This window comes from Physeter macrocephalus, chromosome 16 (assembly GCF_002837175.3).
Source record: "Physeter macrocephalus isolate SW-GA chromosome 16, ASM283717v5, whole genome shotgun sequence".
Taxonomy (NCBI): Eukaryota; Metazoa; Chordata; class Mammalia; order Artiodactyla; family Physeteridae; genus Physeter; species Physeter macrocephalus.
Genome location: NC_041229.1, coordinates 89178777 through 89193726, shown reverse-complemented (window position 1 = coordinate 89193726; position 14950 = coordinate 89178777). Strand labels below are relative to the sequence as shown.

Sequence of the window (14950 nt, the reverse complement as noted above, 5' to 3'; positions counted from 1 at the left end):
GAGGCTGAGTTTCATGACCACTCCTATATGCAATGTAGCCAGGTAAAATTGAGGTAATACTATTATTAAAAGGAGGGTGATAAAAATTGATATTGGGGTATAAGTTTCTGTCATAGAAAGCTACAAAAATTGACTTTTCTATTTAAATAAAAATGAAACATATAAATGCAAATACTTTAAGGGTATAATTACTTACTGTAAATATTTCTTCTTTAGTTCTCTTATAAATTTTCAGACAGAAATAACTTGTTTTTTGTTACTGCTTCATAATCATAATACTCTAGTTGAAAGAGGAAGCCTTGCCAAGTTTAGTGAAATACTTGAGTCAACCAGAATTGTAGTAATTGTTTCTTTTAAGCAACTTATGGTGCAGTTAGTGACATGGGTGAGGGCATTTAAAACGCATGTTCGTTTTTATCCTGTCCCATTAAAATAAAGAGGCATTTTGTTGAAGCAAGATGATTATCTCTAAGATATTGTTTCTTCATCAAATTTCCCAATTTAGCCCACTTCTGAGTTCTCACAGGGTTTGAGTAAAATAAAGAGCATGATAACTGAATTGCTTTAGCAAATGATATCCCCTGATGGGGCAGCAGGAAAGCACAGGAAAGTTTTAAACAGCTGAAAGTACCATGCGGCCTGGCATGAACCTCCTTTCTTGCAAGAGATGGAAAGGAAAACAAAACAAAACAAAAAACAGTAAATAACTTCTTGAACTAATGTACTTCAAAGATAAATTTTAAAATCTCCTTAATGGCAAATTTTCTCACAATCTATGCCTCCACAGTCTGTGGTGCAAGCTTTGACTTTTTTTGATATTTTTAAAAAGCTTTGCATTGTATTTGAACAAAGAATTGAGGGAGAAATCAACTTTTCATCTCAAAGTGTCCTAATTAATAGCCCCTCCACATCAGAAAGCATTGTGTCATGCAGTTTGGCGGGAAACTGTTTCGATCTACAGGCCCAAACTCTAACCCAATTCATTCATCAGTCAAAACAAAGTTGTTGTTTAAGAGTGACAGGAATTATGGCTATGGCTGATTGAAAAGAATGGCAAATCCTCTCCTCAAAAACAACTGAAAAGCCAAACAAATAGACCAAAAACACAACAAAACAGAAACCAAGAAAACAATTTCACTGCTCTAAAAATCACCCAAAGGCAGAATCAATCTGAAAAGTATTTATGGTTTCAAAACTGCTGGACGTTGAGTAAGAAAAGTGGAGATCTATGCATTCTGGCCTGGGCTTCCATCTTTTCCCCACCCCCACCCCAGCTCAGCATGGCAGTTCTGCCAGGATGGGTCAAGTCACAAGGACTAGAAGATTCTCTGCAGTCGGCAAAATGGGCTAACTTTATTTGGAGTGACAGGTAACACCCATGCCCAGCAACACAGCAGTAGATGTGACTTCTCAGAGGCAGGTGAATGGGGGAGGTCAACATATGTCTACTAGCTTGATATAATGTGGCTAGAAGACAAGCATATTCCTGAGACTCATTACTGTTAACAGGAATAAAAAGAAGGAGCTGACAAAATATTTGATAAAATAATAACTAAAAACTTCCAAATTTGATGAAAACAAAAATCTACACAACCAAGAAACTCAACAAACCTAAATAGGATAACAAAAAGTTCTACACATTGCAAAATAATTATACAAAAATAAATGTTAAATAAAAACTGAGAAAATTTATTGCTAGCAGAAGTGCCTTACCAGAGATAGTAATGGAATTTCTCCAGGCTGACAAAAAATGACACTAGATTGCAACTGAAATTCACAGGATCATGGGAAGTTGCAAATATGAGTTAATACAAACGATATAAATCCAAATCCATTTTCTATAGATTTATATAAATATATTTTCCCTTCTTTCTTAACTTTTACATAAAGCAAAAGGCTATACATAGTGATAATTATAACAATCTATTGTTTGGGTTCCTGATACATATCAATATAACATACATAACCATAACAGCAAAAGGAAAGGGAGAAGGAATAAAAGTATACTGGAACAAAATTTGATACTTTAACCAAAACTGAGTTAGTATTAATATGAAGCATCTTTTGACAAATTAATAAGCATATTATAATTCTTAAAACAACCATCTGGAAAACAACCAAAAATGCAAAAATGCACTTAAAAATCAACAGAGGAGTGAAAATGGTACATTAAAAGATACTAACTCATCACCAAAAAGTGCAGTCAGGGAGAAACAGTGAGATACAATAAGTGATCAAACATCTAGAAAACAAATTACAAATGACAAAGATAAATCCAACCATACCAATAATTACTTTGAGTGCAAATGGTCTAAATACCCCAAACAATAGGCAAAGACTCTGAGGCTGTATACAAATAAAAAACCAAAACCAACTACAGGCTGTTATATATATCCACCTTAGACTAAGAAAAAATTAGACTGGATATGAAAAGATTTATCAGGCAAACAGTAAGCGTTAAGACAGCTGGAATGCTATATCAATATAAGACAAAATATACTTTAAGGCAAAAAATATTATTAGAGACAAACAACGAATTTGATAATGATAAAAGGGTCAATGCATCAGGAAGATATAATAATTATAAACAAATATGTAACTTATAGGCCCAAAATATATGAAACAAAAAATGAACAAAACTGAACAGAGAAATGAGCGAGAAAGCTTCATACACCACTCTCAATAAGTGGTAGAACTAATCAAAAAAGTCCTGAACTATATACAAGACTTGAACAACAGTATCAACCTAACAAAGAGCTATAGTACTTTCTACCCAACAACAGTGGAATCCACATTCTTTACATGCATCATTCTCCAGAATAGATCAGATCATATGCTAGGCAATAAAACAAGTCATAATACATTTAAAAGTAAGGAACTCATACATAGTATGTGATCTAACCACAATGGAAATACATTAGAAATCAACAGCAACAAAAAATATGAAAAATCCCGATATTAATTTTTAAAACACCATTCCAAATAACTCACTGATCAAAAAAGACATCACAGGCAAAATAGAACATATTCTGAAATGAATGAAAAGGAAAATACAACATATGATTTATGCAATGTACCTGAAACAGTGCTTAGAGGGAAATTTATACCCATATGACCAATATCAGAAAAAGAGATCTCAAAATAATAACCTGAGCTTCCACCTTAAGAAACTAGATACCCATGAGCAAACTAAACAAATAAAACAACCAGAAGCAAGGAAATAAAATATATTAGTAGAGACATCAATGAAATAAAAAGCATATAAACAATTGAGAAAATCAATGGAACTCATAGCTTTTTGTTTGAAAAATTCAAGAAATGCAAATTACCAAAAACAAGAAGGAAAAATTATATATGCATATATATATCACAAAATTATATATATATATATATATATATATATATATATATATATATACCACAAAAAATTATATTATATACCACAACTGTCTTAGTTGGTTCAGGGTCCTCTAACAAGATATCAGAGACTAGGCAGCTTAAACAACAGAAATTTATTACAGTTCTGTAGGCTGGGAAGTCCAAAATCAAGGTGCTGGTTGCTTTGGTTCCTAGTGAGAGCCCTTTTCCAGGTTTGTAGATGGCAACCTTCTCATTGTATTCTGACATGATGGAAAACAGAAAGAAATAAGCTTTCTCGTGTTTCTTCTTATAGGGGCACTAATCTCATCATGAGGGCTACACCGTTATGAAATATCCACACCTAACATAACCCTTAATGGTGAAAATGAATGCTTTCCTCCAAAGATGAGTAATGACTCAACTATGTGCATTCTTGCCACATCTGTTCAACCTTGTACTGGATATTCTTGCCATGGCTATGTAACAAGAAAAAGATATAGAAAAATTATCTTATTTGCAGATGACATGATTTTCTATATAGAAAATCCTATGGAAGTCACTAAAATACTGTTAGAATTAATTAAGGAGTTCATCAAGATTGCAAGATACAAGACAAACATATTTAAACCAAACGTATTTCCATATACTAGCAGTGAACAATACAAAAATGAAATTAAGAAAACAATTTCATTTACAATAAGATCAAAGAATAAAATACCTAGGAATACACTTAATATTCAAAGAAGTGCATCTTATACTTAAAACTACAAAGCACTGTTGAAAGAAACCTAGGAAGTTCTAAATAAATGGGAAAATAACCATGTTAATGGATCAAATAATCTCATAGACCTAAATGTAAGAATTAAACTACAAAACATAGAGAAAAAAAGAGACTATCATTATGATCTTGAGTTTGGCAAAATATTCTCAGACTTTAAACATGATCCATAAAATAATTAATTGATAAACTGAACCTCATCAAAATTATTTTTTGTTTCAAAAAATATCGTTATGAAAATGAAAAGTCAAGCCACAAACTAGGAGAAAAATATTTGAAAATCATATATCTAATAAAGACTTGTATGCACAATATATAATCCTTACAACTCAATAAGACAAACAACCCAACTTAAAAATCAGTGAAACATTTGAACATTTAACAAAAAGATATATGAACGGCTAACAAGCACTTGAAATATGCTCACATTATTAATCATTAGGAAAATGCTAAATTCATAAAGAGACACAACTACACACCCATTAGAATGGCGCTAATCAAAATGTCAGGCAATATTGTCAGAGAGGATAATGAAAAACTAGAACCATCATGCACTGCTAGTGGGAAGATAAAAGTGGTACAGACACTTTGGAAAATGTTTCTTAAAAAATTAAGCAGTTATTTACCATACAACTCAGCAATGTCACTTGTAGGAATCTATCCAAGAAAAATGAAAAAAACAGGTCCACATAAAAACACGTGTATGAATGTTCACACATCATTAGTCCTAACTGTCCAAAATTGGGAACAACCCAATTGTCCATCAACTGACAAATGAGTAATGTGGCACACCCATATTATGGAATATTATTCGGCCATAAAAAGGAATGAACTACCAATTCACACTACAACTTGGATAACCTCAAAAACAGTAGGCTAAGAGATAGAAGCCAAACGTAAAAAAACTACAATGCGTGATTTTATTTATATGAATATTTTAGAAAATGTAGATTTATAGGGAATGAAAGAAAACTAGTGGCTTCCTAGAGCTGAGTGTGGATTAACTCTGAGGAACGGTGGAATGCTCTAAGTCTGCATTATGGTGAAGGTTGTACAACTGTACATTTGTTTAAATTATAAAATATTTTAAAAGTTTGTTGACAGAAACGATGGATAAATTTGGTTCATTTACCTTACAAATTGATCATTAATTGAGATAATTTGCTGAGAAAATAAATTCTTCAGCCTAAAAAAGAATAAATAAATAAAACATAATTTGTCCTTGTTCTCATGGTGGATTGTCGGGGGCAGGAAGGATGTGACATTCCTTTTCCTCCTCTATCTACAGGCCTACTATCTGCAATTCCTAGAATCTTTCCTTTTCCAGTTCTGGGATTAAAGGTTTTATTCAAAGGTGGTGCAGGGAATCCATCTTTGACAACAACAAAGTAAACAATACAACAAATGAGTTCCATTTCACTGCAACTATGCCTGACATTTGAGGCCATTTTTCTATTGTTGTCCTGTCATGGTCTACTTTATGGATTAGGTTTAAAAAAAAAAAAGGCAATATAATGTTATGGGCAAAATCTCAAATAATGGAGATGGCCAAATCCAGGTTTAATCATGTTTAATTCTATCATTTACCAATGCAAGGACACTGAGAAAGTTACTTGATATCTTTCACCCACAGATTCCTCCTCTAGAAATGGAGGTGATGACAATATCTGTTTTCCTCATAGTTATTTTGAAGATTAAATTAGATATTATATACAAGAACTTATCAAAAGTTTTTGACACTTCAGAATATATCTGAAATATAACCACTTTTCACCTCTTCCCAGGCAATCTCCCTAGCCCATGGGAACAACATTCTCTTCCGTACAACTAAAATAGCTACTGAATTGGTCTCTCCACTTCTGCCTTTTTCCTCCTATTAACTATTGTTCACATAGAAGATATCTCTAAAATGTAAATCAGATTATGTCACTCTCCTGCTCTAAAATCCTTCAGTGGTCGCCTACAAATCCCTATATTATCTGGCTCCCCTCTACCTCTCTGGCCTCATTCCTACCAATATTCTCCTTGATCACTGATCAACCTGACCTTACAATTTCTCAAACTCAGAGAATATACTGCAACTTAAAGTATGTGCCCCTCCTGTCTTCCTTTTTGAAATATTCTTCACACAGATAGTCAAGTAACTTATTCCCTCACTTCACTCAAGACAAATGACACACCCTCAAGGATGCCTTTCCTGAGCCCTCTAACATAGCAAACTCTATCACTCTATGTCCCTTTAACTAACTTTATTCTTCCTACTGAATAATATACATTAATTTTCTAGCTGCTTGTAGATTTTGTCCCTTCTAGAATATAAGCATCATGAAGGGAGGTCCTCTGAATATTTATTGTATGGCTGTATTTTTAGGACCTACAACACTGCCAAGCACATAGTAGGCTCTCAGTAAATATTTGTCTAATAAATGGGTGAATGATAAACAGTAACTCCTCAATATATTTAAACACAATAATTGAACAAGACTTCAGGTGATTTGACTCAACATCAGCTAAAACACACAGCACCGCAATCAATTGCCTAATTGTAATTAAGTGACTACATCAAAATCCTCACATCTCTTAATGCTCATTAAAAAAATCAAAACAAAACAAAAAAAGGCACTTTCCATTTCAAACGGATAACATGTTCACAGATCACACAAGTACTTGCATGAAAATTAAATGGAAAATAAATTCAATACCTTTCTATGTAAATTCATTACTGATTTACTACTATTTTTCTATTTCTGTTTCACCATTAAACTTAATATAATCTCTCTCCCTTAGAGAGCCTCACAGAGATTTTAACACCTCTACACACAATACTACCCTCTTAAGAGAAAAGGAATTTACCCCTACTAACAATTAATCATGGCGTCCTAGAAATGTTTTACAGACCCAGTCTTCCCATAGCTATTTGTCTCCTTCCCTATAAATTGCCTTATTACATAGTTTAACTGTTTGCAACCTGAGTTTTCTATTATGTTTCATACTTACTTTGTAACAACAATAAAACCCTTCCATAAAACACTACATATGATCCAAAAACTCAATGCCATGAAATGCTATGGGAACAAGAAACAAGCTGCTGTTTGAGACAGATCCTCGTTTTAGCTACAGGATTTAAAACTTTTTCAATCCAGTTGCCTTCAGGAGCCATTTAGTGAGGTTTGATAACTTAAATACCCACAGTGTTATTCCATGGTTAGACAGAATCTCCTAGGAAGTTGTCTTTTTTATTTGTCCCAGGAGAATTTACTGGGAAAAGAGTGGGCCATTAGGACCCAGGATTGACCTCTGTGTGCCCCCAAATGGGCTACGTCTGTGTTTCCACCTGGCCGTGGCATCCTTTCCACCTTTGTCTTCTCACTGTCCTCCACCCATAACCTTGTTTAAAGAGGAGAATGGGAGACAACAGCCAACCGAACAATGTCTAAGTTTATAATAAGGTTTTGCTGAAATCATTTTGAATCTAATCAAACTTTTGGAGCCGTGGGATTAGAGTAGAAAAGTTAACTTTGCCTATATATCTGTCATTTTACCTCCCACTGGAAAGTACATCACCAAACTGAGATAGAAAGACACCAATTAAAAAACAACAACTCTGGCTTTCCTGGTGGCGCAGTGGTTGAGAGCCCGCCTGCCAATGCAAGGGACACGGGCTCGTGCCCCGGTCCGGGAAGATCCCATGTGCCGCGGAACGGCTAGGCCTGTGAGCCATGGCCGCTGAGCCTGCACGTCCGGAGCCTGTGCTCCGCAACGGGAGAGGCCACAACAGTGAGAGGCCCGCGCAACGCAAAAAAAAAAACCAACTCACAAAAGAGTAAAAATGCTCTTAGTAGTGGTCTTTGGAAGCCTCCAGGCATCATGTAGGCCCCTGCCTCGGTCGGCCCTCAGCTCCTTCACGGTTACTTATACTGAGGGCCTGGCGGGCTGTCTGTGCACCTTCGGGACCGGTGTCAGGCTCCTTGCCCACCGCCTGACGGGAATACTGGGTTTCACCTTCCCCCTCTTCCTGCTGGCTGCCTCCCTCTGCTTCCAGGGGTTCCCCCGGGGTCCTCAGCATCACAGTCTCCACTAGCCTCTGCCCGTGCCCTCTTCATGCCCCCAGGATCTTCTTCTAACGGGTCTCTCACTGCTCCTACTTGTTCTGGAAGGTCTGGGCCTGCCTGTCCTCCCTCTGGGCCTTGAGCTGCAGCTTCTCCTTCTTGGCTACAAGGGTGGCCTGAAGTTCCCCCAAAGTCTTGTGCAGGAAACTGTAGGACAGCATGTTCCCCTCCCCAACACCCTCCTGGGTCCTGATAACCTCGCAGGTTATGCGAGGCCCAGTACTGGTAGCGCTGGGCAACCGCCTGGGGCAGCTCGGTAACACCTGTGCTCGCAATCCCGCTCTGCCTCAAACCCGCGAGCCCATAGCCAGAACTCACCCATGTCCTGCAGGGAGCTCATCTCCTGAGAAGCTTCATCATTCCACAACATGCTCCCACAACAGCTTTCATGCTATAATAGCGGGATTCCAGCTCCTGGGAGTAGGGACCGTAGTTGACGAGAATTTGGCGCTTGACGGCGTTCTCGTTCGCCTTGTGCACATAGATGGGAAAACAGGTTCTGGAACACGGTGGCCATGAGCTTCACGTGCACATCATGGGGGCCAAGGCTGCTCAGCACCAGAACGGAAGGATGGGCAAACTGCCACTCAAGCACACGGGTACCAGCACAGCGAGGAAACCACAGCATGCACCAGCGTGTACGTGTTCATCTGGAAGATCAAGGTGGGGCCTCCAGGGAGGTGCATCAGCTTAATGTAAATACTGGTCTCCATTTTGCTCAAGACCAGTAAATATGTGACTCGGCAGGACCCAGCCAGTACCACAGAATCCTGCAAAGAGTTTGCCTCGTCCCCGCAGGCAGGCGGTGGCTGCGAGCAGCTCCACGAGACCGTGCAGACAGCCAGAGCAGCTGTAGGCTGCCGCCTCCCTGCAACTCGGCTAAACACGAACGAATGCGGCTGCGCAGCGTGGGCCTCGCGAGGGCCAAGCTGCGTGCCCCAGGCGCATGCGCGTGATCTTAGAGTCCTGCGACCGCCTTGACTGCCGACTCCCGCAGTCTCTTCTACGAAGTTGTGTCTGCCTACCGCTTCCAGCACGCTCTGCTCACCTCCTGCACCGCTGTGAAGAGTAACCGGTAATCCACTGTGCTATATACACATAGGGCTTTCAAAATACGAGAAAACTGAGGTTTCTGGTTCCCGACAGAGGTACAAGATGGGCTATGTTGGGGAGAACAGATAAGAGTAAAATATAGTTCTTGTTAAATTAGGCATTGCTGTGGGGAGGCTTGAAATCCGTTCACCTTGACAAATGCTCAGAGCACATGTTTTCCTCTCTGATCACCTTTGCATGTTATTCAGGATCCACCCATCCCCATTCTGCTCTACACAGCTGGGGGCGGGGGCGGGGGCGGGGGGGGGGTTGCATCACCCCTCCGGGTGTTTTTTGTTTTGTGGTTTTTTTTAGGGGGGGGGGGGGGGGGGTTCCATCACCCCTCCAGGTGTTTTTTGTTTTTTGGTTTTTTTAGGTGTTCTTTTGATCAGTGTTTAAAATGGCTTTGTTACTGAACTAAACTCGGTTCTGCTCACCTGCCCGGAGTAAAGCCAATGTACTGACACCAGGTTGTGAGGAAAGAAAGTTGCGGTGTTTATTACAGTTCATCAAGCAAAGATCCGGGCAGCTAGTGCTTAAAAGGCCCAAATTCCCTGATGGCCTTCAGGGAAAGGTTCTTAAAGACTGGGTGAGGGAGGGGTTGGGGGTTGTGGGGTGTGTGATCAGCTCCTGCACATTCTTCTGATTGGTTGGTGATGAGGTAACTGGGAGTCAACATTGTCAACCTGCTGGTTCCAACCGGTCTGGGATCTACCTGCTTGTGGGCAGCGTACAGGTAACTTCTTTCACCTGGTGGGGATTACAGTATCGGCAAAACGGCTCAAAGCATGTGGCTTAGAATATTATCTATAGTCTTTGAGAAGGAACTAAAGGTCCTTGACTTTGTTTTATGACTAAACTATTATTATTTTGCCTTCCTTGACTATTTCCCTTTGTTTCTGCATTTTCTCACTTCTCTTATTAAATTCATTCTTTGGAACTTCGGGAAGGCCTAGGAGGCTAAAGTTTTTCTACAAAGAAGAGGCGGGCAGAGGCCATGGGGGTGGGGAGTCTGTCCGGGGAAGGCCCCGTAGGGTCCTGCTTGGTTAAACTTCAGACTGGCTCTTTGTTCAAATCACAGACACCTGGTACTGGTGAACCATTTCCACCTTCTTGTTCTGGCATCACTAAGTGTTTCTGTGGCTCAACGTACAAGTGGCTGTGTCTCTCCCCCCCGCCACTTTCTCCTTTGGCCCCCTCCCTCCTTCCTGTCCCCACCTTGTTGGCTGCAGCTGATATGAGAGCTATAGCCTTTATATTCCTCAAAAGAGTTCACTGTGTTACTCCCCTACAATTATAGAAAACACGGGGCTCTACACAGGATCCCATGGAAGCCCTTCTCATTAGAACTGAAGTTGGCCACAGGCACCCTCGTCCCTCTGCTTTGGGGTGGGAGAGAGTCACACCACACATATAACTCTCTCCAAAGGTGGAACCCTCACATATACTCTCTCAGGCCTTTCTTTCAATGTTTTTATGTCCTTGGGGGGCTTTCTAGAATCATGCACGTGTTTTCAAATATTTCCTTTGCAAACTTCATAGTGCTCTGGCCTATCACTTGGAATTTTATGTTTGGTTTGATCTTGCTATTATATTCACATCACTGAAAGTAATGGGTCCAGGATTTAAACCTAGGTCAACCTGACTCCAAAGCGCCTACTCCATAAGATGTCCCCAGACACAAGTCCGCTGTCTCTCACCCCTCCCCATCTCTATCAATATCATCTTGCCTCTTTGACCTCTTTAAATGCCCTAAGAAAGTGGCGTTCTTGCCACACTCTCTTGGAAAACTTTAGTTCGATTTCTGAAGGAGAATGTATTCCAGCTCTTATATACTAACTTTAAAGAACCCACTAACATAATATCTCTTCTCTTTCCTTTCATATTCTTTATCCAGGAAGTTTCTTTGTGGGAACACCTATATGACAACTGGTCTTCCCACCCAGCATCTTAGAATATGACAAGAGTTATTTTCCTTCTCAGATAGACCTTGTATAATCAGCAACTGTGTTAGTATCAGAAATGTTCACCTGAGCATTCTAACCCATTATAACCCATTTTTTCAATAAATAGATTTGGCTGCCGAGTAGCATAATTTGTTCAGTTTTCCCTTTGAAATATATTTAATCAGAAACTAGAGGTTCACATGGGCCTATATTTACAGACTGTTTGATAACTCCAATAATTTCATATTTATTTGGTTATATTTTCAAAATGCAAAAGAATGGCAGTGTAATGTATGCCAGAAATTTTAACTGGAGTCAGAAGAGTAATAATACCTGCCCAGACACCCACATAAGATTATTGATAAATGTATATAATAGAACTTTGTAAAACGTAAAGGGATTTTAATACTATTACCCACCCCCACTCTTCGCTTCATAATGCACAGAAAAGTATTGGTTACATTCCTCAAGAAAATGCACAAATCCAAAGATATATAGTTGAAACAACACTTTATTATTAAAAGTTCTATATTTATCAGCATTGAAATTTTCCCTTATGAAGTCAGCAAGAGTACTTTGGAGGGGAACATTGCTTTAATTCTGACTCACTAAATTATTTGTAAACTACTGAATACTTTGAACACATTCTTGAATACATTTGTAATATATCAGGATCATGATGCAAAGGCAAAATATGCAGACAGCATCTTTGTATTTTACCTTTATATTTGCCAGTTATTCATCTTGCACTTCCCCATATTTCACTTGATGCATTCTATTCAAATAATACACAGTGAGATCAAACCACAAAAACTCCAAATGCTCAGTCTATGATTGCCAGCCAGTAAATAGGTTCTCTTTCAACTTCGTTTAAATAACAGCTCCTGGAACTTAATATAATGAAAGGAGCCTGAAATAAAAAGATTGCTCTGCTTTACATGAAACACTCCTCCACACACATTTCAGTAAAGCCAGCATCTCTGAATCATCCCTTTGATAATTATTGAATAAAACACAATTTCCAATTACACAAGAGAAATTATATAACACAAGTGCAAGTTGAGTCAATAGAGTTAATTAAAATGGGCACAGGTGGAAATAGCCTTGCGGGGAGGGGCAGAGTGGTCACTTCTTAAAATGAAATTAAAGGGAAAAAGGTAAGCACAGTAATAAAAAGAAAACCTAAGTAACCTATAAATAAATACCTAAGTCAATTTAAAGGTTAAATATTTTTTCCTGCAATCTCATTACCTTAGTCAAATTTCCCAAAGAATAATTCTGTATCCTTTGAATGCATGAACACCATAGTCCTTGTTAGAATTTATACTGATAAAATGATAGGGGAACACTTAGCACTAACCTTAAGCTATACAAGTTAGGTACTTGATGTGAACTATGTTAGCTCCATATTTATGTTAATTTCTACCATAACCTCATGGCATTATGTTAATTTCTACCATAACATCATGGCAGAAGTTTGTCTTGTGATCTGTAGTTCTTTCAGAAAGTACTTAAAACTTCCTTTTGGTTGTGATCCATAGTACCTACAAATATGAACCTATTGCTATCCTCATATATACTGTATATGATATACATACATTAATTTTGCTTTGGTTTTTACTCCCATTTCCCCTATTTGACTGTAAACTTTGAGGACCAAGAAAGTGAATTATCAAGTTATCAACTTGTATATACTGAGTGATATGTGTGTATATATATATATATATAGAGAGAGAGAGAGGTGTCTTTTGTTTTAATTCAAAAAATGTTGTTTTAGGATCTATCCATGTTGTGAATTATAAATCTAATTGACTGCTTCTTGCTACTATAAGGAATCCATAATATGTGTCCAATATATGCATCTATTATTTATAGGTATATTTATGTATACTATGTGCATATATATAATTTAGAGAGATCAGCATGTATAGAGAGATATCAATATATATGCCACTTGAGATGGCTGTTCTGTTGCTCTCTGTACATTCCCTGCTCAACCAGTCCCTGCTTCACTCAAATGACTCCTCTTAATTATGGGGCTTAATTAGTAACCACCTACTTGCTTGGCCCAGCTGCTTGTTTCCCTGGTAACTGATGAGCCAACCTGAAATCAATTCCCCCTATAAATGATAGCCTCCTTCTTCCCCAAGTAGCAAAGATTGCTACTGTGTCTTGCCTGTCCTCTGCTGCCCACGGTGGGCTGTCACTCCAGGACCTTGGGTTTGGATATGTAATATCCCATGTCCAATAAGCTGTTGATATCTCTGTCGCTGTCTCTAGGCTCTTTCTTCTTTCTCGAGGCTGGGCAGCTACGGGGCTTGCAGGCCTGCAGGGTGTAGCCCAGCACAGATAGTGAAGGGGATGAGGAACATAGAAAAACTAACAAAATAAAACAAAAGATACTTTGAAGTTTAAGGGAGTGCAAAGTTTTTTTAAATAGAGGATTAATTAAAATTTCATCTTAGATAATTGGGTACTTATGGCTTGTCATAAAAAGTGTTGCATCTAAAGCAACTTCAAGGAAAACAAAATTACCGTGCCCTAAAAACTGTTGGAGGGAACAAAAAGGGGCTTCTGTGTTTCCAATGACCTGATGTTGTAGAGAGTTAGAATAAAATTGTTCCATAAATTACGAGACTGGAAGTCATAGAGGTTTTCCTACATTTTTCTATTGTCATGGAGTTGTAACTTCTGCACTTAGGCCTTTAAATAAAACTGGATTCTATTTTTGTAAGTACTATAAGATGGTAAGGCAGTTTTTCCAACATCACTTTAAAGGAGCCATTTTTATAACACCATATGTGTAATACACTTTATATAGATATTATATACCATATATGCTTATATATACTATGTGTATAAAAAGAAAGCAAATTCTAAAATTAAATACAATCGTTTAATATGTTTACTTGGTTAAATTAATTCAAGGTTAGATTGTTTCACTTGAATCTGAAGCAGGCTTGAACACAGAGGTATGAAATATTTCTGAGATGACACCATATTAAAATATATTTTGTCTGCCATTGCTTCACCACACCTATTAGGAAGAAGAAACTGAGAAAATAATTAAAAGTCTATGGTAGGGCTTCCCTGGTGGCGCAGTGGTTGCGCGTCCGCCTGCCGATGCAGGGGACCCGGGTTCGCGCCCCGGTCTGGGAGGATCCCACGTGCCGCGGAGCGGCTGGGCCCGTGAGCCATGGCCGCTGAGCCTGCGCGTCCGGAGCCTGTGCTCCGCGACGGGGGAGGCCACAGCAGGGGGATGCCCGCATACCACAAAAAAAAAAAAAAAAAGTCTATGGTAATAGTCTCAGGCTTGAGGTGAAATAAGCCTTATAGAAGGAAGTGACTGTTGGTACTTCTGATTTACAGATAAGAGAACAAAGGCTCATTAGTGCTAAGTAACTTTCTCTGAGATTTCATTTAGTGAAAAGATTATCTAAGATTTATATGTAGCTCTGTCCGTCTACTCTTAAACTCAGGCTTCATGTGTTAAACCAGGAGTCTGCAGACTTTTTCTCAAAAGGGCCAGATATAAATAAGCTTTGCAGCCCATATTGTGTCTGTTGCAACTACTGTCATAGGACAGAAGGAGCTATAGACAACATGTAAACAAATAAGCATGGCTGTATTCTAATAAAGTGCTGTTTATAGACAATTTTAATTTC

At 38.4% G+C, this 14950-nt stretch overlaps 1 pseudogene; it reads right to left on the bottom strand.

Annotated features, from left to right (window-relative positions):
* Positions 1–8003: 8003 nt before the first annotated feature.
* The window catches only part of LOC102988819 (suppressor of SWI4 1 homolog), a 154131-nt pseudogene continuing 147184 nt past the window's right edge, over positions 8004–14950 (bottom strand).